At 40.5% G+C, this 23,297-nt stretch overlaps 2 long non-coding RNA genes across 8 annotated transcripts in view; one reads left to right on the forward strand and one right to left on the reverse strand.

The window, feature by feature from the left end:
- LOC120751269 (uncharacterized) overlaps positions 1 to 15,644 on the reverse strand; it is a 36,149-nt gene extending 20,505 nt beyond the window's left edge. For all 7 annotated transcript variants that reach the window (XR_009207736.1, XR_005700346.2, XR_009207734.1 and 4 more), the window contains exons 1-3: positions 15,486 to 15,644; positions 14,860 to 15,011; positions 13,987 to 14,123 (exon numbers count right to left, since the gene is read on the reverse strand). This is a non-coding gene — a long non-coding RNA (uncharacterized LOC120751269). The remainder of the gene's footprint in view (positions 1 to 13,986; positions 14,124 to 14,859; positions 15,012 to 15,485) is intronic.
- On the forward strand, positions 10,879 to 14,653 carry LOC120751271 (uncharacterized). Its single transcript, XR_005700353.2, has 3 exons — positions 10,879 to 11,094; positions 12,466 to 12,663; positions 12,839 to 14,653. It is a non-coding gene; the product is annotated as an uncharacterized LOC120751271 (long non-coding RNA).
- Positions 15,645 to 23,297: the final 7,653 nt, after the last annotated feature.

A 23,297-nucleotide genomic window follows, 5' to 3' on the forward strand; every position in this document is an offset into this window, starting at 1 on the left:
ACTAGCAATCTGTCCATATCCAATATTTCATTGAAAAAGAAAAAAGTGCAGGCCCTAAATCTGGATGAATTGACTGGCAAAGGGCTGTGTACCTAGAGTTCAGCTCACTTTTTTCCTGGCAAAAGCATTTAAATCCTCTAATGGAGATTTATGTCATTTTGTCTGGGTGCCTTTCCCACAGAGGCTTCAGAAATTAATCATGCTTCCTCCACAGTCATAGAAACATCCCCAAGTTAGCATGAAATTACCTTTCAAAAAATTTTACCTCATGTTTTCCACCTGTCTCTCTTCAGCAAAACACCTGGACTGGCTGAAAATATCACATATTTTATTTTACACTTATGGAGAATTGATCTGTGATATTTAACAAGATTCTGTAAATGATTAGGGTGCTAACATCTTCAACATTTTTTAAATTGTTTTACAGACTTGGCTGCTGTTTGATCAGACTCACAGACACCTGTAAATTCAATATCTTTAGAGATATTTTCTTATTTTGTAATTTCAAAAAGCTCCAGACTTGTAATTCATTTTAGAGACAAATGACCAGCAATAAACTACTCCCTTATTTATTATTTTTTGCTTATTTCATGTTTCATTAGAAGATGCAAAGCACCCTGACAAACAGGAACTGAAAAATGAAATATTGAAGCAGGAAGCTCTGTTTGTAAAGATGTCAGTTTAATGTATGCAAAATGAAAGATATTGTATAAAACCTATTAATAAAAATATTCCCAAGCTAAACCAAAGTTAACTGCAGTGTTTCTGGTCTGTTTTAAACAATATTGGTTTCATGACTAATTATCTCACAATTATTAATATTTTTCCTTGATTAACTTTGTGCTGCCTCATCCTAATGAAAGTGCTGCAAAGTAATACAGCAGTTACATGACAATGCAAATAGGACCCATTCAATTTGCACAAAAAAAGGTTGCAAGGAGCAATTAGCACTTCATTAATATGATATAAAATGCTAATTTGCTGTATTTCCCAAGTGACTCAAAACTCCTTTCCATCCATATGTGCAAATAATAGTTAATATGATGCAGTGTGTGTGAACCAGGTTCATGGTGCATTAGCTGGAGTCCCTGTGTCACTTTTCAGTATAATAGCTATTAGTTAATATGAACAGTAGCTCACATTTAACCTATGACAGCAGTGTTAAATGATAAAAGGATCTGTTGGCAGCAATATCTCATAATTCCACCCTGCTAAAGTTCTCCCTTCCTTGCTATCCAGGATGAAGTATTGGAAACTGACTTCTAATCTAATTTATAAAGCAGATTGAAATGAAGTGCTGGTAGCACTCAGCTCTGCTGTTCAGCATTTTGAGAAGCAAGATCATTCCTGGTGAATTGCACAGCTCAGGCATTCAAGCACTCACTGGCAGCTTCTAATGATCAAAGTATTTGACTTAAATAATTGATTTATTTATACCAGTAAAGAAGCTCCAGGGGGTTGTGAATATTATGAGATATAATCACACCACTAGGGAATTAAAGACCCTCAGATGTGCCTTGTGCTTGCTAATGCCCTACGGGTGTGATTAGGATATCACACATCAAAGGAATTTGCTCTAAATTTTTTCATATAATAAATTAATAAAAATAATTTATTTAAATAATTCCATTGATTTGACAGAACAGATCTGATGCAAGATACAGTATGCAGAGAACTACAATGAAGTGTGTTGATCTAGGACACTACAGAAGCCCTGACCATCTTCAGTTAACACCCAAGCACCAGCAGGCTAGCGTGTCCCTTACGAGGCATTATCATCACCTCAAAGCTTACTGTCTGCAGTGAGCGTTCCCAGATATGTCAGTCAGCCTGCATTGTCTGAGATGGTGTAAAATGGTGCTCTCTAACAAATCCTTTCAAGGAGGGAAGTGCTGATTAACAGTGACACACAAGGCGGTACAGCATTCTGGCACAGTTAGGCAAAGCATGGGCTGCAATACCCCATGGAGAACCCAGGATCTTCTGGCCAGATTGTGTTTTAACATCTGCCTTAATGGCTTATATGTTTTGACCATTGCAGATGACAAGGATTTTACAGTCTTTAATGCACTTCTTACCCCAGCACAAAAAAAAAAAAAAGAAACATTAGGAAATTGTTCCTGTGTCAGTTATAAGAAACTGAGTTACCCAAAGACCAAATAACCTGCTCAAGGGCACACTGACAGTCCAGGCAGACCACGGGATTAAACCTGTACTGACTTTCTGCAATACACTTCAGAGAATTTCAAAAATACATCAGTTTTTTACACAATGATATTACAGCAACAGGCAACTAACATGTTATCTTTAACTTAGTGTGCTGTAAGGAAAGTATTTAGATGTTCCACTTTCAGAAGTACAATTCTTTTCTTTATCCCAGGACCCACAGGGAAGCGCTTATGGCAGTGACAAGAAAAACAGGCATATTTTTAGAGAAGAGTTATGAAAAAACCCTGTAGATCCTTTCAGAGCCATAAAAAGACATGAAGACAGAAAGCAAAATTTGGGGGCAATCTGTGCCTTGGACAAACTAGTATTCCAGGTGCAAAATATGATTGCTGTTCTTGGATTGCAGAAAGAATGAGTGAATAAGACTCTTTGAACCTATGTCTTAACTTCCCTGGGGTCAGGCCTAGTTTGGTTTATATTGCTTTAGAGCCCTCCTAAGATGTTGCAAAAGAACTCCAGAACTGCAATGTTGTTTAAACAGGCCATGCAAGTTCTAAGTGAAGAAATCAACCACAATTACAAATTCCGGCAAAAGCGACATCTCTATCACTAAAATTAGAAAGGGAAAGGCATCAAGAGATTTGTTCATGTCTCTGAGAAGTCTGAGATTGTGTTTGACTTCCCCACACTAAAGCTTCATTCCCATCCTTGTATATGTGTTCTGATTTAGCAGCAACAAGCATCGTATGTGCTGGCTAGGCCCATTATCAACTTATGCCACAGAATGAGATACCCTTGGGAACATCACAAATCAGATGTCCATCAAGCGCTTTTATTGCAAGGATCACATCTGAAATCAACTTCAAATGCACGAAAAATTCAGTCACTCTCTCTTAGTGAGTTCAAAAGAAACTCTCCTGTCTTGGAATTTCAGGATTTGAACTGAGCCTGGAGTCATGCAGTCCACTGAAAGTGCTACATGTAGCATGCTGTGTTGAAAATAAATGTACGCATTTTTCTATGTTTATTCCCCTTTTGCTTTCTTTACCTCATTTTTCCAACATGCACATAATAAGTACAGCCTGTCCTACAGATGCGGTTTCACTGAAGTGCACAAGAGGACTTTTTGACTCCCCAGCACTGAGGATCCATCACTGTGCACTGGTTGGGCTGTGGCAAAACCTCAGCAAGGGTGCAGACCCCACATTTAGGTGGGGCTTAATCTACCCATAGGGTCTTGAAACGTGATGTGTATTTGCTTTGCTCTGCTTATGTTTCTCATCTGCCTGGGTTCTCCCATGCAAATTTACCCATGTAGAACTGAGTTTAATACAATTACCACCAAGAGCATGAAAACTCAGAAGTCTTTCTATCTAGTCCCACCTTTTAAAAAGTACAAAATATCTGTAAATCTCTGACACATCTATCATCATTAGAGACAGTCATGTCACCAACTTTGACCCCAATTTCAAATTCTTAGTATTTTTGTGACTGCCAACAAGCTTCAAGAGCTACTGATCTGAGAGAGTCTTGTGCTGACTGTGAAATTTCAGACATGATCCCAGTTTAGATTATAACAGAGTTTAATAATTCTGATCCTAGTGATACTCCAGGATGCATCCCATAGCACAACTGCCTGTTGGTTAAGACTGAAAGTACCAAGTCTACCCTTGAAGCAGACTGTCAAGATTACAAACAGCCAGTAGAGATCAAGGATTATTAACAACATTGGCTCTCAGAAATGAGGTTTTTTAAACAGTGTCTGTTTTGTTATCTATATCATCCATGACCCGTGTGTTATTCTCAAGGATAACAACAGCTACGCCACCTTGAGCAAACCAACTTCTTAGGAGACCAGAGAAGTGAATCACTGAGAGAGAGCTCACTACAGAAAGCAGCCCGAGCTGAGTGTCTCAGCAGTGAAAATACCTATTTGTGACTAGAGACAAAACTTGAAAGCCAATGAAATAAAACAGTATTAAAACAGTATTAAAAGCTGAATCTTATCAATATACTAGAATTTTCCATGTTTATTTATAACTGAAAATATTATTTATATCTATACAGGATTTAAAATCCTCTCTGCTTATGTACAACAATGTTCTTTGCTTTAGCTCCAGTTATGGGTGGACAGCATTTCTCAAAACTAAACCTCAGCAGAACAATACCCAACACAGAGGGGCCCAGCATCTACAATTGACATAACGAGAGCAGGCTGACTGGCAAGCCACTGCTGAAGTCAGAGGCAGGAAGGTAACTGCATACCCATATAGCTGTATGAACCACAGGACAAAAGGGATTCAACAGGAGTTTCCATAAGCAGGATCTGACCTTGAAGGCTCAGCTGTAGTAAATCAAGAATGGCATTAACTATCACATGGCTCTTTACACAAACTTGCCTCCATCCTCATCCTCCGTTGGAGGAATTCAGTCTGAAGGAAACAGAAACTTGAATTGCTCTGCCCAAAACACATCCAAGTGGAAGATACAAAGTAAAAAAATCAGTCAGGAAAGAAACACATTGGGGCATAAGAAACCAAGAATGGACTCAGCAATGGGAGCGGACTTTGTAACTCGAAAGCAGGGAGTAGTTCTCCTAGGAGCAGCTTTCCCTTCTGCAGAAAGCCACTCTTCCTTAGCCTCTCTCACTGCATGAATTCAGTTAGAAGACTCCCTCCTTCATCCCAGTGGTTGTGTCCCAGGCATTGTGAAATATTAGTGCTGTCAGCATTTACATCTGTAGGAAGTCAGATATAAGCCCTTAGCGCCACAGTATGCTGCTGGCAATGGAGCCTGGTAGCCCTATCACCAGCTAGGGCATTCAGCATACAAAAAAAAAAAAAAAAAAAAAAAAATAAACCACAGACTTGGTGATCAACAAATAACCTGCCTGGAAAGGAAATTCCCTCCTTTTGAGCTGGCTGTTAAAGTGCCACTCATCTCCGAAAAACACCTGAGGTAGCATGACATCCTCCACCCAAACCAGCAAAGCTCCTCAGCAAAAGTTTCAGATCTGGGAGTTGAGGTAGATGACTGAATCCACACTAGCTCCCCTGCAATAGAGAAAAGGATTTTTAGGGGCACTCAGCAACTCTGAGGACAAGCAATATGACAAATGTAAGGGCAAAAGTGAGGCACTGCAGCTCAAAATTATCTCTCTGGGTACTGGCTTCCTGGACACCCTCTATTCATAGAAGTCATCCTACCTTGCATGTCTGCCTGCTCTGTATTCCTCCTCACCATTTTGGGGCCAGTAGGGCCTTCATTCTGAGGCTTGCAAATTGAATAAACAAAATGTTTTTCATTGCGAGGCCACATTCAGTCCTTGGTGTATGTTTGTAATGATATAGCCAAAACTATCCCGGGAGGAGCCCAATGACATGTTTTCACATAAGGGAGAAAGAGCATTACTTATCTTTTCAGGCTTTTATACTGCTCCTGATAAAATCAGTAGGAAATTTGTCTTTGGTGTCAAAGAGAGTAGAAAGCTCCACTCTAAATTTAAAATTGAGTTTTCAAGGTGTTGAGGGGTTTTTTAACTCCTGCCTTTTTCAATGAACTTGCAAAATGAAGCAAGCTTCTTCGCCACCAATAGGGGGAAAAAAAAAAAAAGAAAAAAAAAAAAAAAAAACACCACACAGAACTCATTACTCCATAGCAGCCATTGTACATCACAGAAGCGCTGTTTCTTAAAGGGCATCCCCCTTCCCGTCTTCCCGTGAAGAATTGCAATGCTTTCTAGTAAAATGTCTAAATCTAACTCCTCATTACTTCAAATTCCCCACCGCATGGCCTGGGAGCCTTGGAGCCTATGAAAGGAGGAATGTAATGAGCATACATTAATGTTATACACTTTCCACAGTTCTTGTTCTGGTGTGACCAGATTTATGTATGGAGTAGTTTCAATGTAATTCATCACGATTATACATAGCATTGACTTCAACGTTTCTGCAGGTAGCACCGTCTCCAAACTCTCTTAGCCACGTCTGTATAAAGAACTGAGAAGTGGTGACACAATGTTCATTTGTTTTCACGGCACGACTCAATTAAAACAACATAACAGAGTCTAAAAAAATACTAATCTGTGAAAAAATGTGAAAGTGAGTTAAGTAAAACCTTCAAATATTCCCTTGTTCATGACAAGCTGTGTGGGCTGACAGCTTGTCCCAAAGGAGTGAGAGGTCTTAGAAAAAGCCCTGCTACAAAAGAACTGGCTGTTAAGGCAAATCCCCACCAGTCGGAGCCCTGAGGAGGGTGAAGTCCGTCTACTGAAGCCCAAACACAGAGAGAACATTGTGAAGGAAATATAGGAGATGAGAATGGCAGTGGAGGAAACAAAATAGGGACTGCCTCCCAGACAGGGGAACAACAAACCCATGAAAATAAGGAAGTGCTTTTTCACTAGACAGATTTTTAAGGAAGAAAGACATATCCCATGACTTTCAAAATGCTACCTGGGCCATTAGTGATCTCCATGCTACCACAGCTTGAGGCGTAGGGGGAGACAAGAATGCCAGTTATTAAAAGTGAAATGGAAATACAAGGAGGGCTCTTCTCAAGAGTCAATTCAATTGCTGCTATCTTCAGAGGGGACCAAAAGAAAAAAAAAAATAATAAGGTGACCTCAAGTATTGCTGAGTTCCCATTTCCCCCCCAAGTTCTGCAATAGTCAGTGTTGCTCTCCAAGCACCAGGGTCCTCAGGCCTTGTCACCAGAACTCTCATTTCTCAGAGAATTGCAGTGCAATGACACCATGTTCTAAAGCTGATCTTTTTTTTCCCCCACACACAAAATATAACCATGAATGTAATGAAAACTGTTAGAAATAGTCACTTTAGACAGTCTCAGTTGGGAGTAGGTGAGAGAGAGGAAGAAGAGCCATGTAAGAAAATTTGAGTCTCTAAAGCTGAGAGTAACTTCACAGAAGTTTTATCAAAGTTTTGTTGAAGGAAAGCAAAGCACTCTTGTTTACACTGTCCAGAGCCATAAATGAATATAACAGAATTATAATTGAAACCAATAATAATAATTTACGGTTAGAAAGTTCTTTTAATCAAAGAACTTAGAGGGGATTTTATATATTTGTATTTCTCATATGTCATTACACCTCTTTTTGTAGTTACTCCTATAGCAGTTTCATGGTATACTGTACAGGAGTCCTGAAAGCCAAAATGCTATGCCCCAGGACACAGTGAGAGCAGCTAACAGGACCACAGAATCCCTTCTCCCAAGCCCCAGGTCTCACCAAAATCCCTAAGATATCTATACAGGCAATGCTGGTAAGTGGTATGACTTTAACGACTAAAGACAAAAGAAAACATTGAAGAAAAATTCAACACTAAAGAAAGACACAGACTTTCCTTATTAAGTACTCTGATGTTGTATCTCTCAGTCAAGCTGTATCTTGTTCAACTCCTAAGTTCCAATACTTGAGCAGTAAGAGAACAAATTACAAGAGGCCTGCACATGAAAGAATATGACCTGTCTGTGAGGCTGGCTTTACTTCCCCAAAACTTTACTCCCCAAGAACCTTCTCACATGAAGAAAATCCACTAAGGGAGAGGAATCTATTTACAACATCCATTCTTCACAGTGAATTGCCTAACATGAAGGTTGTTCCCACAAAGTAAGCATAGTATTCAGCTGTGGAAGCATAATTAAAAGACATTTGTGCAGTTCTTGGAGTTCTCAAAGAGAAGATGTGGCCAGCAAGACCCAGGACAGCCCATTAGCAGCCTGGTTTTCTCATTACATGAACTTTCTTGCATACCCCATGGCAGTTTCCACTAAGAGCAGTGTTGCATTTGTTTAAATTTGCATTAGAAACAGAAATACTTTGTTTCTTAGAAGGCAAGATCCTCCCAGCAATTACTAGATGAGCATCTCTGCTTTCATTTTAAAAAATAAAAGGAGCTGTCTCTGGTGTTTGTCAAGAGCGGCAGGGACTACATGGAGCTTGCGACACTCAATCTACCAAAGAGGTTCAAGGCAGCTCACAGGCCTAAGACAATGCCAGCAGGGCACTCACAGGGAGGTGACAACAGAACAGCCACATGGCCCTGCAATATCTCAGACAGCTCTGCCCTGAGCCTCTGGTGGTCTCCAAAGAGTCTGTGAGAAGGGATGCAGTGCCAACAAGCATTATTCCTTACTTTTCCCATATTCTACAGCTCCTGTCTGGGCCTGGTAATACTGAATTTCATCTCTCTGGGCACAATTAAACAGAATAAAATATCAGGTTTAGTATCAATAATGGCTAAGACAGCTCACCTCCAAATCTCCCACCAAGTTGCACAGCCCTGAACACGACGATATCCCTCTCACTCACAGAACAGGCCTCTGTCTTGAGACACGGACACAAAGCCAGAAACGGTATGTACCATGTGTTGCTTCAACATATTCAGAGTTTCTTTTGGAAGGTCATCCTGTGTTGGCAATTCCGTGCTCAGGAACTGACAGCAACAAAAAACACAGCCCAGCTGAAGTGATGCTGGACAGGCCCTTGCATTGTGAAAATTACAAATTTGCAATGTGGTGCTGCTTAGGAGCTGCATCCACAGGCCCCACAGCACTGTGGGCACCCTGTGAACTCTAATAAATGCGGCAGAACAGACCATTAACTACCAGACTTATGACAGAGTATTTCTTGCAGAGGCATCATATACTTGTATCAAAAATGGGTGTGCTTCTTTTGAGCAAATCACACAGAGAAACAGCATTTTTTTGCAAAGGCTTCACACACCAAACTAACATTATTTCCACAGAACCACCTTAGCTGACTACACAGCAAGGACCTTTGTTGATGCTGATACAATGAAAATTACAATAACATAGAGAGAGTTTGGGAATCCCAGATTCTCTTTCCCCAGCTCTCATCACTACTTGATGTCTGTTTTCATCTGAAAATCCCAGAGATTTAAAACTTATTATCAATATTATAGCAACATTTGTGGAACATGGATGTAAGTAGAAAAGCGGTCACAGGGAAGACTTCAGAGGGATTACTTGAAACTTGGTCTGTGTGCACTGCTGGAATGCTTAAGGCTTCTCCAACAAAGTTCCAGTTTAGTCTTACAAGCATGGCAGCCTTTGTACATTAGCACGTTATGTGAAACATCACCCCACTTTCCCAAAATAGCAGCTCTAATGAGTTTCATGGTAGCTCTCCTGCTGATCAAACATGGGTTTATGAGCAATACAAGGAACTGATAGGGTGCCTGCGCCTGTGCATTGGCCCAAGTGCAGGCACACTGCAGAATGGCTCCTGCCCACACAGACACTGTGCGCTGGCTAATGAACAGGGAGACACAAATACAGTCATACCACAGTTCATTAATAAACTCAGATTAAGTAATAACAACCTTTTGAAAGCGTTCAACAAAATCTTTCAAAAATGCTGTATTCTGGATACACCTTTTTATTGAGAAACAGAAGCTAAGACTCATTGGTACACAGATGACAAAAGTTAAGCCTCTGTCCTCCAGCAGACATACAAGAAATGGAAGGAAAGAGAGAAAAAGATAGAATGCTTTCCATGCTCTCCCTTCTTCCACTAAATGCACACAAGTCCCTCCAGAAGCCAGCAGTAAGCCTGGGCTCCACCTGAGGGCATCATCTTGACACAAGGACACACATTAGGTTTCTATGCAGTACTCAATCCCTAAATGGGAATATTAATACATATCTTCTGTTCTTTAAGGCTCCTGTAACAGGGCACAGGAGCTGGACAAAGTAATATGGCTCATCAGGAGATACCAATCATTGGTACAACTGGAACTTTGAGAGCCTAGGGATAAATTTCTCTGGTAAGGTGGATCACATTGTTTCTGCGGAAGTATGAAAAGCAGTCAACATGCCGTAATCCCCACTCCTAACATGATCAGACACATACTAGTCTTCTATTCAAAACATCACTATTTTGCCACCTGACAAGAAACACACACAACCAGAGAGAGAAGTGGAATGACAAAAATGTCACCTTGGTCCATGACCAGGGTGAAGGCACATGGCCATAGCCTGTAACACGACTAAGAGAGATACTGATAATTGAGACTACAGCAGAAACATCCCAAGCACACAGCTGTAAATCCAAGAGCTTTTATACCACAGAGTCCAACATACTGTTGTCATAGAAAGAAGGAGTTTCTCATATATGACAATTATACAACAAGAGGTGCCCCATCAAAATAGCCAGGCAGTCTGCAAATCACCCACTGCCTACAGCTGCAGGGCCTTTGAAGCAGCATGTTGCTGGCCTTGAGCTGGATGGATTGATTAAACAGCCTAAGTTGGATATGACTGGCAAGACTTTAAATTGGACAAACCTACTCCAGAAGGACAAAGGCCTATATTATATAGTTTTTAAGCTCTCCCCACCGCCCAAAGAAGCTCATCAAGGTGAACTGCTGTGTTCCCATCAATTTCCCCCTACAGGATCTACTTCCCAGGATGCAGGAACCAGGCCTAGTTACTATAATCAGGTCCCCGCTCTTAAGAGCTTGCCCTCTTTTCTGCACTGGGAGCATATTTACCCTGGTATGCATTTGCTTAGCCTCTCACTATCACACATACAATTAAGTTCTGCTTCTAGAAGTTCTACCTGTAATTGGAACCAGCTGCAACCTTTCTGACACATACTAATTGCCAGTAATGATTTAAGTGCAGTCAATTCACATGCTGCAATTGTTTTAAATAAAGGAATCTCTTCTACCTTTTCCCTGAGAAAAATCTGTTAATCTTTGCTGCTGACTTATCAAATCCTCCAGTCACCTGTTTGCCATCATTTTCATGAGCTGATAACGTGTTTATTAGAGCCATAATATGCAGGTGGAAGCATAAAGGTCTCATTTGGTGGAGTATGAATTCTGTCTCATATATCTGTATGGGAAAGCTTGTTTTCACCCTTCAGCTATGCCTCAGAAAACAGTAAGTTCCAAAATAGTGTCTTTTATTCTTTTCAAATGAAATATTAGTTCTTTTAAGCTCAGTACATACCTCAACATATCATTTGGATGTGTATGACAGGTTGGTTTTTGTTAAGCTCCAGGTATCATCACTGCCTATGGTAAATCTATATAGCCTTAGTTAATTTCCATTTAATTGTATTCTCCTTTTAATTATTTTTCATCTATAAAAGCAAGTTCTGCAAAATAATAAAATGTCATGTGGATTCTATAAGGCTGGTTTAAGAGTGCTTCCCACAAACTATTTTCATTTCCTGCAGAAGACCTGACCTGAGATATTGCAGACAATGCACTTCTGGCAGAATGAACCCAGCATCTCTCTGGAAGTTTTGCTTTCCTTTCTAGAGTGTTTGGGAGTTATGGTTGGGGTTTGGGGTTTTTAGGGGGGTTAGATATTTCAGGGGTGGAAGTGTCTGATTGTTTTTCAAGGCATGCTACCAGATAGCAAATGGGTGTTCTGCTGCAACTGAGTTCACTGGCCCTTAGACTGGCTTGTGTGTGTGTTGTACTGAATGCACTCAGAGCCTGGGGTAGCATATATTAAAATCCAGCTTTAAAGGGCATCTAAGCCAGGTATCTGCCATCTCCAGGAAGACATTCATAACCCTTGCCTCACCTGTGAGATTCTGCAGGAGAAAAAAAATGTATGGACCAGAATTGAAGCAAGGATGCCATGCCAAATATTTTTAGCTGTCTAAAAGAGAAGAGAAATGAGTAAAAAATAAAAAACTGAGCAGCCACTCAAAGAATCAAGGCAGATTTTTCATGTGGAAAAATAAGCCCGAATCAAAAGAGAAAATGTTTAAGAAAGGAAAAAAGCTGCAAAGAAGCAAAACAAAAACCTAAATTATGTTTGGAACAAACTTCCCAAGTACAAGAGGAATTTAATCTGAGTTAGGATTCCTTGAATTGGCTCCTGAAAATATAAAATAGGGGTCTAATTCTAGGACTGTGTAGTTTACTATAAAACAAATCTAGCATATAATAATTTCCTTCCACAATTCCCATGACTTGTGGCACAGACCCAAACCCTCTTCCATAATTCATGTCCAAACCTCCCAGGAGAGATGTGATGGCCAGATTGTTAGTTTTAGTGTATGAGTAGTTTGGGTGAAATGACAAATGCTAGCACTCAGTCATACTGTGGAGAAGGGATGACCACAGTTATGAGCAAAGGGCAGAGCTCCACTGGCAGTTTATTATTAGCACCTTGAATATGTGTAAAAAAGCTGTGGGGTTTTTAAAGGTAAATGACATTTTCCTACCTAACTGGCCAGTCCTCAGGGACAATTTGTTAGTCATTCCATAGCATAAGCCAATTCCTTTTTTCCAGAGAGGAGAACAGAATGTCTCAGCAGATCCAGTAGTCTACCAGGCTGATGTTCCAAGGCGCCTTACAACTCCTGAAGTCTGCTTCTGTGCCCAGTAATCTCCTGAATCTGCATTTTACACAAACTCTGAGCCAGTGCTGACCATGCCCAGACTAACGCCTCCTGGAATAGCCTTCCCTACCGCTGAAAACCTTGCCAGAGTAAATAATGTACCAGTTTGCTGATGCAGCCTATTCCAGAGCTCCTCCTAGCTTTAACCTTTCCAAATAGTCCCTAAATGTAAAATACAGTTAATCTATGCCTCTGACTCATCAGATTATTCATTCCAAATTTTGTGTTTGCTGTTAATTTCCCCCTTTTTCTTCCTGTTTGCAGATTAATCACAGATCAATGCATCAAAACCTGTGAGAAACAAGTCCCAGACTCATGGTCCTTGCTCACAACTCATTGCTCCTGATACAAGAGTGATCATTTCTACCACATTTTGTTTCATCCTTGTCCCTGACTACTTGGCTGAAATTCTTGAATTGAGGAAAATACTGACAAGTATCAAATAATGTATGAACCTTTGACACAGCATTGCAGAAAAAAATGGCATTTCTACTAAGATTTGTGAACATTCCAGATTCACCAGTTTTTCTAAAAATACCTCTTAATACCCCAGTATTAACAAATGAAAAAGAACTGGAGAATATAAAGAAAAAACAATGAAGAAAGAAATGGAAAAAAAACCTTGCAATATTTGACTGCAAAAGCTATCGTTGGAGAGATCATATTATGCAGTTGGTTCTATCTAACCACCTCACCTAAAACTTGTGGCAGTTAGAGATAATCCAACAGTGGAAAGCAGAGAATCCAACAGAAAGGCAGAGGTCTGCCTCAAAGGGCCAGCAACATCCTTTTTTTGCTCTCAGAGCAGTTCCTACTTCATGTGTGGTGTCCCACAGGCCCATTGGACCACAAGCCCTAAGGAGGAGCACTAAGCCAGTTATTCCTGTTTTTGAAGGGGAAGTGAGGGGAGAGACAGGAGGAGGCAAAAATGGTGGTGGCTGCTGGAGAAGCAGAATTTGAAGATCAAGATTTCCCAACTGAGATTAGAAGAAAAATAAAATAAAAAAATAAAGAACTGTATCTCCTTGGGTATTTTCTGACACTTCCCAAAATGTATCTAAACAGTGCTGGTCTTATCAGATAGGGGCACTGAGAGATGGATGTGAGCCAGCTGACAGCCATGTGAGTAAAGGAGGGCAAGGGGCAGCCAACATGAAAGCTCAGGCTACTGCAGAGCAAGGGAAAGCATTTCCCAGGCTGTCCCTTAAGTATAGAGAAAGGAGAGGAACACCACAGAAAGAAAGCAGGCCATGCCCGAACCCCTGGGGGATAAACATTTAAGGACAAGGTAGAAAAGAATTGCTTAGAGCCATTGCAAACCCAGCAGTGCTGAGTTCAGCCTGGGCCAAGGCACTCCAGCCCAGCTCGCCAAACTTCGAAGTGGCTCCATACAAACCTAAGCAGCCTCTTACCTTCCTATCTGATGGGCTCTTAATGCAGCTCCTCCATCTCCTACGTGTGAACAGTTGTAATGTTTTGCTCTTACTTGCTATAGGATACAAGAGCTGTAATAGCAAGGGAAAGGCTGAAGAGAAAACAGGATAAGAACCTAGGATTAAAGAAAAAATTATTAATTGTCATTAATAAAAAAAAAACCTAAACAGAGTTGCAAGTTTCTGTATTTATCATACAAACTTCCCTTGAAAACAAACAAGCCCTAGTCCCCCCGAGGACTTTTCCTACAGTCACTGAAGATATCTAATGAGGCAATATTTAAGAGACCTAATTATAAGAAAAAAATAAACCTTGATAACAATCTTATCCCACGTACAGCTCAAATATGACTCAGAGTTTATTTTAATAATCCTCTCAGGTTAACACAACACAGTCCAAGCTATGCTGTAGCAATGCAACTACTGAGAGATCATGAAGAGGAGCTAGGAAGTCACCCACAACAGGATGCCTGACAAAACAAAGGTGAAAGACCAGAGATGTGCTATGGAGGGCTGCAAATAGCAGCCTTGAGAAAGCAGGGCTTTGCATTGCAAACTCATATCATTATATCAATTTTGGCCACTTTGCTCTGATCACCTGTGTCAACAAGGCATTTCCTCTGTTCTGTACCTTGAGCCACATTGCTGCACCTGCCCTTGAGGGAGGAGTTATTGAATTAACCCAGCTTCCTCTTATCTGTGTTTACTCACTAAAATTACTCTGCAGAGAAAACTCCCTGAAATCGGTCCCAGTCCCGGAGCTGCAGTTTCACTCATATGCAAAAACTCAGATGTAGCATTAAGCATGCAGAGCTTAAAAAAAAAAAAAAAAAAAGGGAAAAAAAAAGTTACCTCATTGTGAGTAACCACCACAAGCCAAGCTGGGTGAAGTCACCAGGGATTTTTCTTTCCAGCACACCCACACCGCTGGGACTCTTTCAGAGGGACAGACACCTGCAGTGCTGCTGGGCAAAGGCAAACCTTTTTTCCCCACTTTCCCTGAACTAGAGGAGAAGAAAGTGCGTAACCACCAGAATAGACAAGGAAACAGGTTCAGACATGTTACTTTTACTGTTTGTGTCAGGCCAATGGCAGAGGGGAAGGAAAAAAAAAAAAGGAAAAAAAAAAAAAAAAAAAAGTAGAGTCGTAAGGAATTCTGCTTGCTAACCCTGGTGTTGGCTTTGCTTCCTCAGAAACCCATGACCCCCAGAACACTTTGCTAAAGGATTGCTGGGCAAGCTGCTAGAGTCACTGAAGCAAGAGAGAGAAATCCCCAGATTTCCTACTGTGTGTAATTCTGCACAGCATGAACAAACCGTAGCCCCCTTGAGATACCCCTTGGTTTTAGTGTCAAAATGGCCCCAACAATATATACACATAAAAAAAAAAAAAAAAAATAGAACTACACATTTATCTTTAAAGCAAGATCATAAAATTCTGATAACCAAAGACAATAGACTTCAGTGACATTTCATTACTTAAAGCAGCCTTCCAATCCTGAACTGGGAATAAAATTTCAGAGCTGTAAGCCCAGTTGCTGAGATGGAGTGAGATACAGCTCCTAGTGAGTCTTCCCATCGAACAATCGGCTTCTTCAAGGTGAGCAGAGATTTCAACTGAAGGATAAACAGGAAACTGTTAATGACAACCTTAAAAGGTTAGATAAGGAAACAGGTTCCAAAGTACCTTATATTTATCTACTTGGCTTTCACCTGCAAATACTTGTCACCACTTACTGCCTCCTCTGCAGGCCATTAGCGACCCACCATATTGCAGAAGATTTCAAAGTAAGTCATTTGTGTGAAAGAACTGTAAACTCATATCTGCTTGGGAAAAATTGAAAATATTCCCCTTAAAGGCAAAGGAAAAAGACTACTTCTTATACCTGTAAATGGTAATTTGCCTCTGCTGAGACCATTCTCTAGTAATATAAGCCTGTACTTAGTCAAAGCCAGTGACTTGCATCTTAAACCCAGGAACCCCAAAGATACTCCTTCGACACATCTGCTGAACCTTCAACATACTGTTTTCTAAGGAACTGCACTTTTTTCACAGCATCCTGAAGCTCAGGAAGCTCTCATCGTGACATCAGGGCCAATTCAAAATTCGATGAAGACAAAACATACCAATGTAACTGATGCAAGTTAAAGCTGGATCTTGCATCTTGTGCCACTTTTGCAGACAGACAAGCAAATCCTGGTCAAAACCAGCCTATAACCACAACTATGCCAAGCTGCAGTTTCAAAGAAATATGCCACCATTTTGCAAAAGTAAGAAGGAGAGTAGGGTAGCAGCGCACTGAAATATTTTCTTAGCCTATCTTTCTAAGTACTTATAGCAGTGCTTCTGAAGTCCTCTTCTTCTGTCAAGTGGAAAATTTCTGAGATTCCAGAGGCCCACATGTGACTTGGCTAGAAAAATGCAAGGCCCAGCCTTTTAGCACACAGGCCACCCACATGAGCAGATCACTCACAGAACCTGGGATAAGAAGTCTGAACTCTCAAATAAATCAAGAGTTTGACCTTGGATGGGTTTAGCAGAGCTTAGAATCAAATCTGGGGAGTCAAACACACATGAATACTGTGGTCCTTTGCTGCTACAGCTTCCCAATAGAAGACAATCAATGTTGAAGAATAACTCAGTTAACAGGAATATAGAGTGTTGACAGAGGTATATTGGAATACTAGACATTTCAAGTCATAGGGGAAAAGAGATGGGAAAACACAGTCTCTCACCAGAGGAAGGAAAATTCGGATAGAAATTAAAAAGAGTATTTGACAAATAGCACTCTCAAATACAACCTGCTAAGCTGAGAGGACCTCCATACCTACAACATAGAATGTATCTAAGGTATTTTGATGACTTTGTATCACATCATTTTCTGGTTGTTTGTGAGTTTACATAGCTGCAAGACAACCATTTCCCCCAATAAAATCATTCAGCAAGCAGGTTTGTAGTGATTCACTCCACTTCTAAAATAAACACTATCGCAGCCGATTATAAGCACTTAGCCGTGCTGTAGCTGCTGTCATGTTCAGATACACAAGAGTATAACACTACCTTCAATAACAATACCAGAAAAATGACATTCATTTTCTAAGTCAAGCAAGGTCTTACTTTCAGCTTGAGGGCATTCAGCTGTCTGCCTGTAATATGAGAACTTTTCAATGTCATCTCCAGGCAAGCCCAGTGTTCAGGGAAAGTTCTGCAAATCAAAGCACAGACCATATGATTTTGATGACAACCCGCTCACCCAAAGAGAAAAGTGCAGGATGCATGCAATCTCTTGCCTCTCCCCAGTCAAACCAATACCTTTATTTCCCACTGCAATGGTTTATATACTGAAAAGAAAAATAACAATGGCTATTAACCATCTGCTTCTCACCCCATTACAGCTAAAATGTGGTCAACGGAATAATTTACTTCTTTTTGCTCTGCCTGGGAGATAAGACTGGTGGGAAGGAAAATTATGTTCCCAGCTCCTGGCACAGGAACAAATAAGGGACCTTCAGCAAATAAGAGAGAGATGAGAGAGAAAGATAAAGAGGCCCCAATTTTCTGATAGAGATGGAAGTGGGGATACGCCAAGCTCAAGAAGGCAAACCTGCAAGAAGCAGGAATGTTTGAAAAAGCAGTAGATGGGAGAGGAGCCTGGAGAGACTCCCCAGCGGGAAAACACGGTGCAGGGAGTCCTCAGTACCGTATTTAGGACTGCAGAATACATACCACATGGTGATTTTCAATATTATTACAGTTTTCTGAAACTAGTTAACAGGGTCCCCCTGAGAGCCTAAAAAGTTTTTATGAGACAGATTTGGTGAAGTGGGTCGAAATAAATTCACAAGAGATGCTGGACTTCCTCTGAGTCATGAAGAGCACTGGAGAGGCAGAAAGAGATGTTGTAGGCAAAGGTACAAGCTGACTGTCACACCTGGGAGCTTGGTGTTGTCCTGCACGTACACTGGGGGCTGGTGCCTGCTGATAAAGAGGCAGCATTTTTACCTCAGGGTAGCCAACATGCACGTTGAGGTAAAATAACAGTGACAATGAGGCACTGCAAGTTTTACACGAGGTGACTTGCCAAGATGAGTATTGTACCCTGCCTGGGGTTGACCTGAGGGAGTTTACCTCATGGTAAAACTAATGTGTGTTGCCTTCACTGAGATTTCTTATTCAGACTGTTGACATGTACCTTTGTTACCCTGAGGAAAAACCACTCAGGTTTTTCTGACAGTGAAAATATGATGATTCACATCTTGGTGCCCTGTTCAAGAAACTGAAACCATTTTGCATTTGCTCTGTGTGTCATTAGTAATTTTTCTTCACTTACTTTCACTTAAAAGCATATAATTTGACCAATACACAGATGCATATGCTCACCAGACAGGCTTCTGCAAATTTTGCAAAGAAATTTTTCATATACTGCAGATGTACTTTACTTTTCATTTCTGAACACAGCCATATTTCACAATGTCATTTTCTTGCAAATGGTTAAGAGGAAATTAACACAAAACAAATTAAATTTTTAACCAAAATCACTCTGGAGGAATGACCTATCTTCTTCTTTTAATTAAAATAAACCTTATTGTTCAGTTTTTAAAAGAGGAATTAAAAGTCAACATGCAGGTGAAAACCCTTTCATGCATATATAACTCATTATTCTGCTCGTGTGCCAGTATCACAACACACCAAATAAATATATATTAAACTTTTCATAAGTACTAATTATTGAGAAGAAAGCTAAATTCTTGCATGAATATTATTAAAATGTTATCAAAACTTTCCACACTAAACTCACTGGGGATCAGTTTCATACTCCTTGCATCCCTCAATACATATGCTGAGCAATAACTGTAAGTGAAGGTAGGGATGGCTCTTCCTTGTTTGAGGAATGGTCAGTACTGTATATAATTTCACTCCTACTTTACTGTAACAATGATCCATGACAATTAATAACAATCTTAATGGTTCATAGAAGTATTTTAGAGAGAGGCCTTTTAATTAATCTTGGCCTCTCTATAGAAATATAGCATAGGAATTGGGTTATTTTAAGGTGCCTCCTTTAATCAGGAAAGACAGAACAGGCTGGTCAAGTTTTCTCTGACCTTCTTCCACACTCTCCTACCCCAGTAAAATGACCTTTCCAACTCCATGGTACCATGAGCAGCCAGCAGATGGATACAACTGGTGGATGTTCTCCCATTACAAAGCTCTACAGGGTTGTGCATCTGCACACAGCAGTCAGAAACTCGTGTGCCTGCATTAAGCATTTTTTCTCCGCGGTAGATAAGGTCTCAGCTGCTACCCCTGGCATTTCCCACCAGGATAACAGAATACATCTGCAGGCACAGCCTGGCCAAGGACCGACGTCTCACGTCTGCCCTGCACCCCTGCCCTTTGCATGATCACATTGGGACTTCAAGAATGTGGGAGACCTATGCAGCTACATCAGTCTCCAGGAAGCTGCATCACATATCAGGTAGGATAAGCAGGCACACATGAACACCTAGATTTGGGATTAGATACTCCTCTCAACCCTCTCAAAAGTCTGAAGATTTCCTGACTTCCAGCTACACGAACACTGAATATCTTTGTAGAAACAGTTTTGCAGTCACAACTACTGCAACGATAGCAAACTCACAAGCGTAAAAAACACCTTCTTATCCATCTCCCAGAGTACTTCAAAGGTCAGAAGTGTTTTTCCACCTGATTAATTTGTTTTCCCTGTAGGACAAATTTATGGATTACGTAGTTGCTGTGAATTGAAATATGCAAAGATAGTATTAGCAACCAATGCATTATACAATGCAGTAAAAGATGGCCTGGGGTTTCTTCTATTTCAGAGGTTTGGATCATGCTTCCAAACTTTATTGTACTGATAGAAAGGTTAAAAAGTTAGTATCCTAGTGAAAGCCAAAATACTCATTGCCGTTACCTTCATTCAAGAACTAGAAAAATGTCAAATATTGCAAGAATCAAAATGCAAATCACAAGGGAAAACCACCAACAATCTGAAGGAAGACCAAATCTGCCATGCCACACCAGGCCAACCTCTCATGTCCAGCATCCCACTCCTAGCAGGAGTATTTAATCACTGCCTCAGATTTCAAGAAAAACAATAACCCCATAACGCACCTGACCAATTACAAAATGCTGTAGATGGATAAAGGAAAATCCTTCCTGATCCCTACAGAGACTAGTCAATGTGCTCAAATATGAGATTTAATTAAGCCTGTATTATTACTTCAAATGTTACAACTGTTCATAACGTTTTCTAGGCCCTTTTCAATCTAGGATGGCATTCACATTTACACCCTCCCATGGCTCAGAAGTCCACCAGCTCAGCCTCACACTATGAGGCAGCTTCTGTGGATGAATAAAATTCACTGGCCCTTTTGCCTCATTTTCTTAATACAACACCATGCCAGGCAGAAATCTATAGCTTTTTTGATGATGTTGCCCACCTCAGACACTCACCTCCAAGTCCACACGGATGTTGGCTGGGTGATAGAGAGGGAGGTTGAGAGGAGGAAAGGAAGTCATTGAAAAGGTACATCAGGGCTAGCAGCACAATGCCTTCTCAAGCTTGCCTAGACACCCTGAGTTTGTCTGCATGTGCAAAATTAGGATTATATCTATAATGGTGGAATAATTAATAAAAAACAATAATTAATTATATTGTTACTTCAACCTCCCTTCTAGAAAATCCTCTGTTTTCTGCCTCTGCAATCCCAAAAAAATTTACTTTTAACATGTTGAAAGCAGCAGATAAGAGAGAAACAAAACCTCAGGTCAAGCTATAAAGAGAAAAGGAAGGAAGGAAGAGGGAAGGCAACAAGTTAATAATTGTTCAGAATCTGAAGTCTACAGTAAAGAGGGAAATAGTTTTGTTCTGTTAAACAAACACCTTACTAATGACAGAGTCTCCTGCTCATTTCCTACAATCCCCTGGATAATAATAATTAAAAAAAAATAATAAAAAAAAATTTTAAAAAGTAGGTTCAGCCTGTGCCTTCCAAAAAGTCGATTCTGAAGAAAATTACTTGGAGGGGGAAGAAAAAAGGGGAACTGACAGGGAAGTCAATTCAGAGAAGAAAATGTGTTTTTGGAAATTCTCCTCCCTAAAATTACACAGTGGTTCATTTTGGAAACTCCAGAGCAATACTACAGCAATCCTGGAACAGTGAGACCCTTGGCAATGCCAGCTGACAAACTGCCCCCACTGGGGCTGCAGCGCTGCAGAGCTGGCAAGGCCAGGAGCCAGGACCCCAGGCTGACTGCTGGGGCCACATCTGGACTGGAAACAGTTTTCTACAGGGGAAACAGGAATTTCCAATGGTAACTTTTCCTTTTGAAGGAATTAGGTGTCTTCCTGTAAATCTGCATGACTGCAAAGCAGCTTATCAATAAAACAGAGTGAGTTCAGCTGAAGTCCACCAGCACTGGAGCACTTGCTCAATGTGCAGGGGCTGAGGGTCATGGGTTTGTCCAGCTTGAAGAGATGGCTTTAGAAAAACAGCGGCCCCCCAGAGCTTATGAGAATAACCAGCAAGGAGACAGCAGTATGTTCTTCACAGTGGTATATAGCAGGAGGGCAGCAAGCAAAAGTTGCAAGTAGGGCTCCAACTGGATTTGAGGAAAATATTTTTTCACAATAAAAACCTTTGAAATCAAGCAGGGGAACAGGATGTCCAAAGAGGTTATGAAATCTTCATTCCTGGGGGTTTTCAATACCTGACTGGACAAAGCCAGGAGCAATCTCGTCTGATCTTTTAGCTGACCCCATTTTGAGTAAAAGGTTTCACATGAGGCTTTCTAAGGTACCTTCTAACCTGAATGATCTTAGGCTCTTAAAACTCTCTGACAGCTCCACCATACACAGATTTAAGAATTGAACCATTCGGAGCAGATGAATTCATTTAGATGCAAACCACACCATCCCCTTGCATCTCCTTTAAATTGTGTTAGAAATCATTCAGCTTATCATCATCATCAGTGCCCATCTATCTGCAGTTTGTGTGACTAGAGAGCTCATCAAGTAATTCTGTTATCTGACACTTATTTATAAACCTTTCTACAGCATTTACAAATGCTGTGCAAACAGAGCACTAATGATAATGAATTAAGGCTCCTCTAACATCTAGACCACACCCTGCAGCCACCAACTCCCTGCAAAGCTGGGAAGGCTCTATCCCATCCCTTTAGCTGTTTTAGTTCTGTGTCTTTATGAATTGTATTGCCTGTGATACTGAAGGGCCTGTTTGCCCTCCAGAACGGCATCATTAGGCTTTACCGTCATTACCTACCTAAAAGTTTTGAGGAGCAAGCAGAGAAAATGTAGCACCCCCTTTTAGGTATACTAATGATTTTCTTCCTGTTAATGTCACACTGGTGAAACCTGTCAACATCAAACAAGCATACAGTATTTAATGAAAGACTTTGACAACCTCTCAGCAGTCTTGAGATCAGCCTCTGAAGTGTGAGGATGTTCAACACACAACAATAAGAGCACTGGTCCATATGGGTCCTAGGGTCATTAAAGTCCAACACAAAGTATATGAAGGCAGTGCAAAGATTCTAATAAAACTTTGCAGCTTTGAAACAAGCAAACAGAGCAGGAACAGCTGATTGCTATGATTTTGGAGAGCTTTGCGATTTTCCCATTTGGTGAAGCAAAATGTTAAGAATAGGAATCCAGGGAACAACAAAAAGTATAGGCTTCAAACAAAAAGTATAGGCTTCAAACTTTTCACTGTCCTGTAACACGGTAACATCAGAGTCTTCAAAGTACTCATCTCTGCAACGCCTCTGCAAGGTAAGTACAGCACCCCTGTTTTACAGATTCAGAAGTGAGGCACTAGAAAACTAAGTGGTATGTGGAAAACCATACAATGAACAGAGAACTGAATCCAGGTCTTCCAAATCCCAGGCCATTATCTAGGCCTGGTAGACATGGTCAACATATATTTTCTTACAAGGATTGAGGTGTTTTCATCCTCAGAACAAGTCTGCAAAGATTTTCTGAAACACTTTATCTTCTCTCAATTTACCAAGATTTTAAATTTTCAAAATTTAGACAAACATTTGACTGAAATATAACACTATAAGAGTTCAAACTAGATCACTTTTGAACACTGTGAAGTAGGATTACCTTGGAAATTTTTAATTGCATGTGCTTTCCCTACCTTTTTATTTCTATTTTTGTATAAGAATAAACCATTGCTGGTTGAAAAGATGCAAAGACTGGGGTCGTGGTGTCTGGAAACTACAAGATTAGACAAGTAAAATCT

Source organism: Hirundo rustica, chromosome 3 (genome assembly GCF_015227805.2).
Source record: "Hirundo rustica isolate bHirRus1 chromosome 3, bHirRus1.pri.v3, whole genome shotgun sequence".
NCBI lineage: Eukaryota > Metazoa > Chordata > Aves > Passeriformes > Hirundinidae > Hirundo > Hirundo rustica.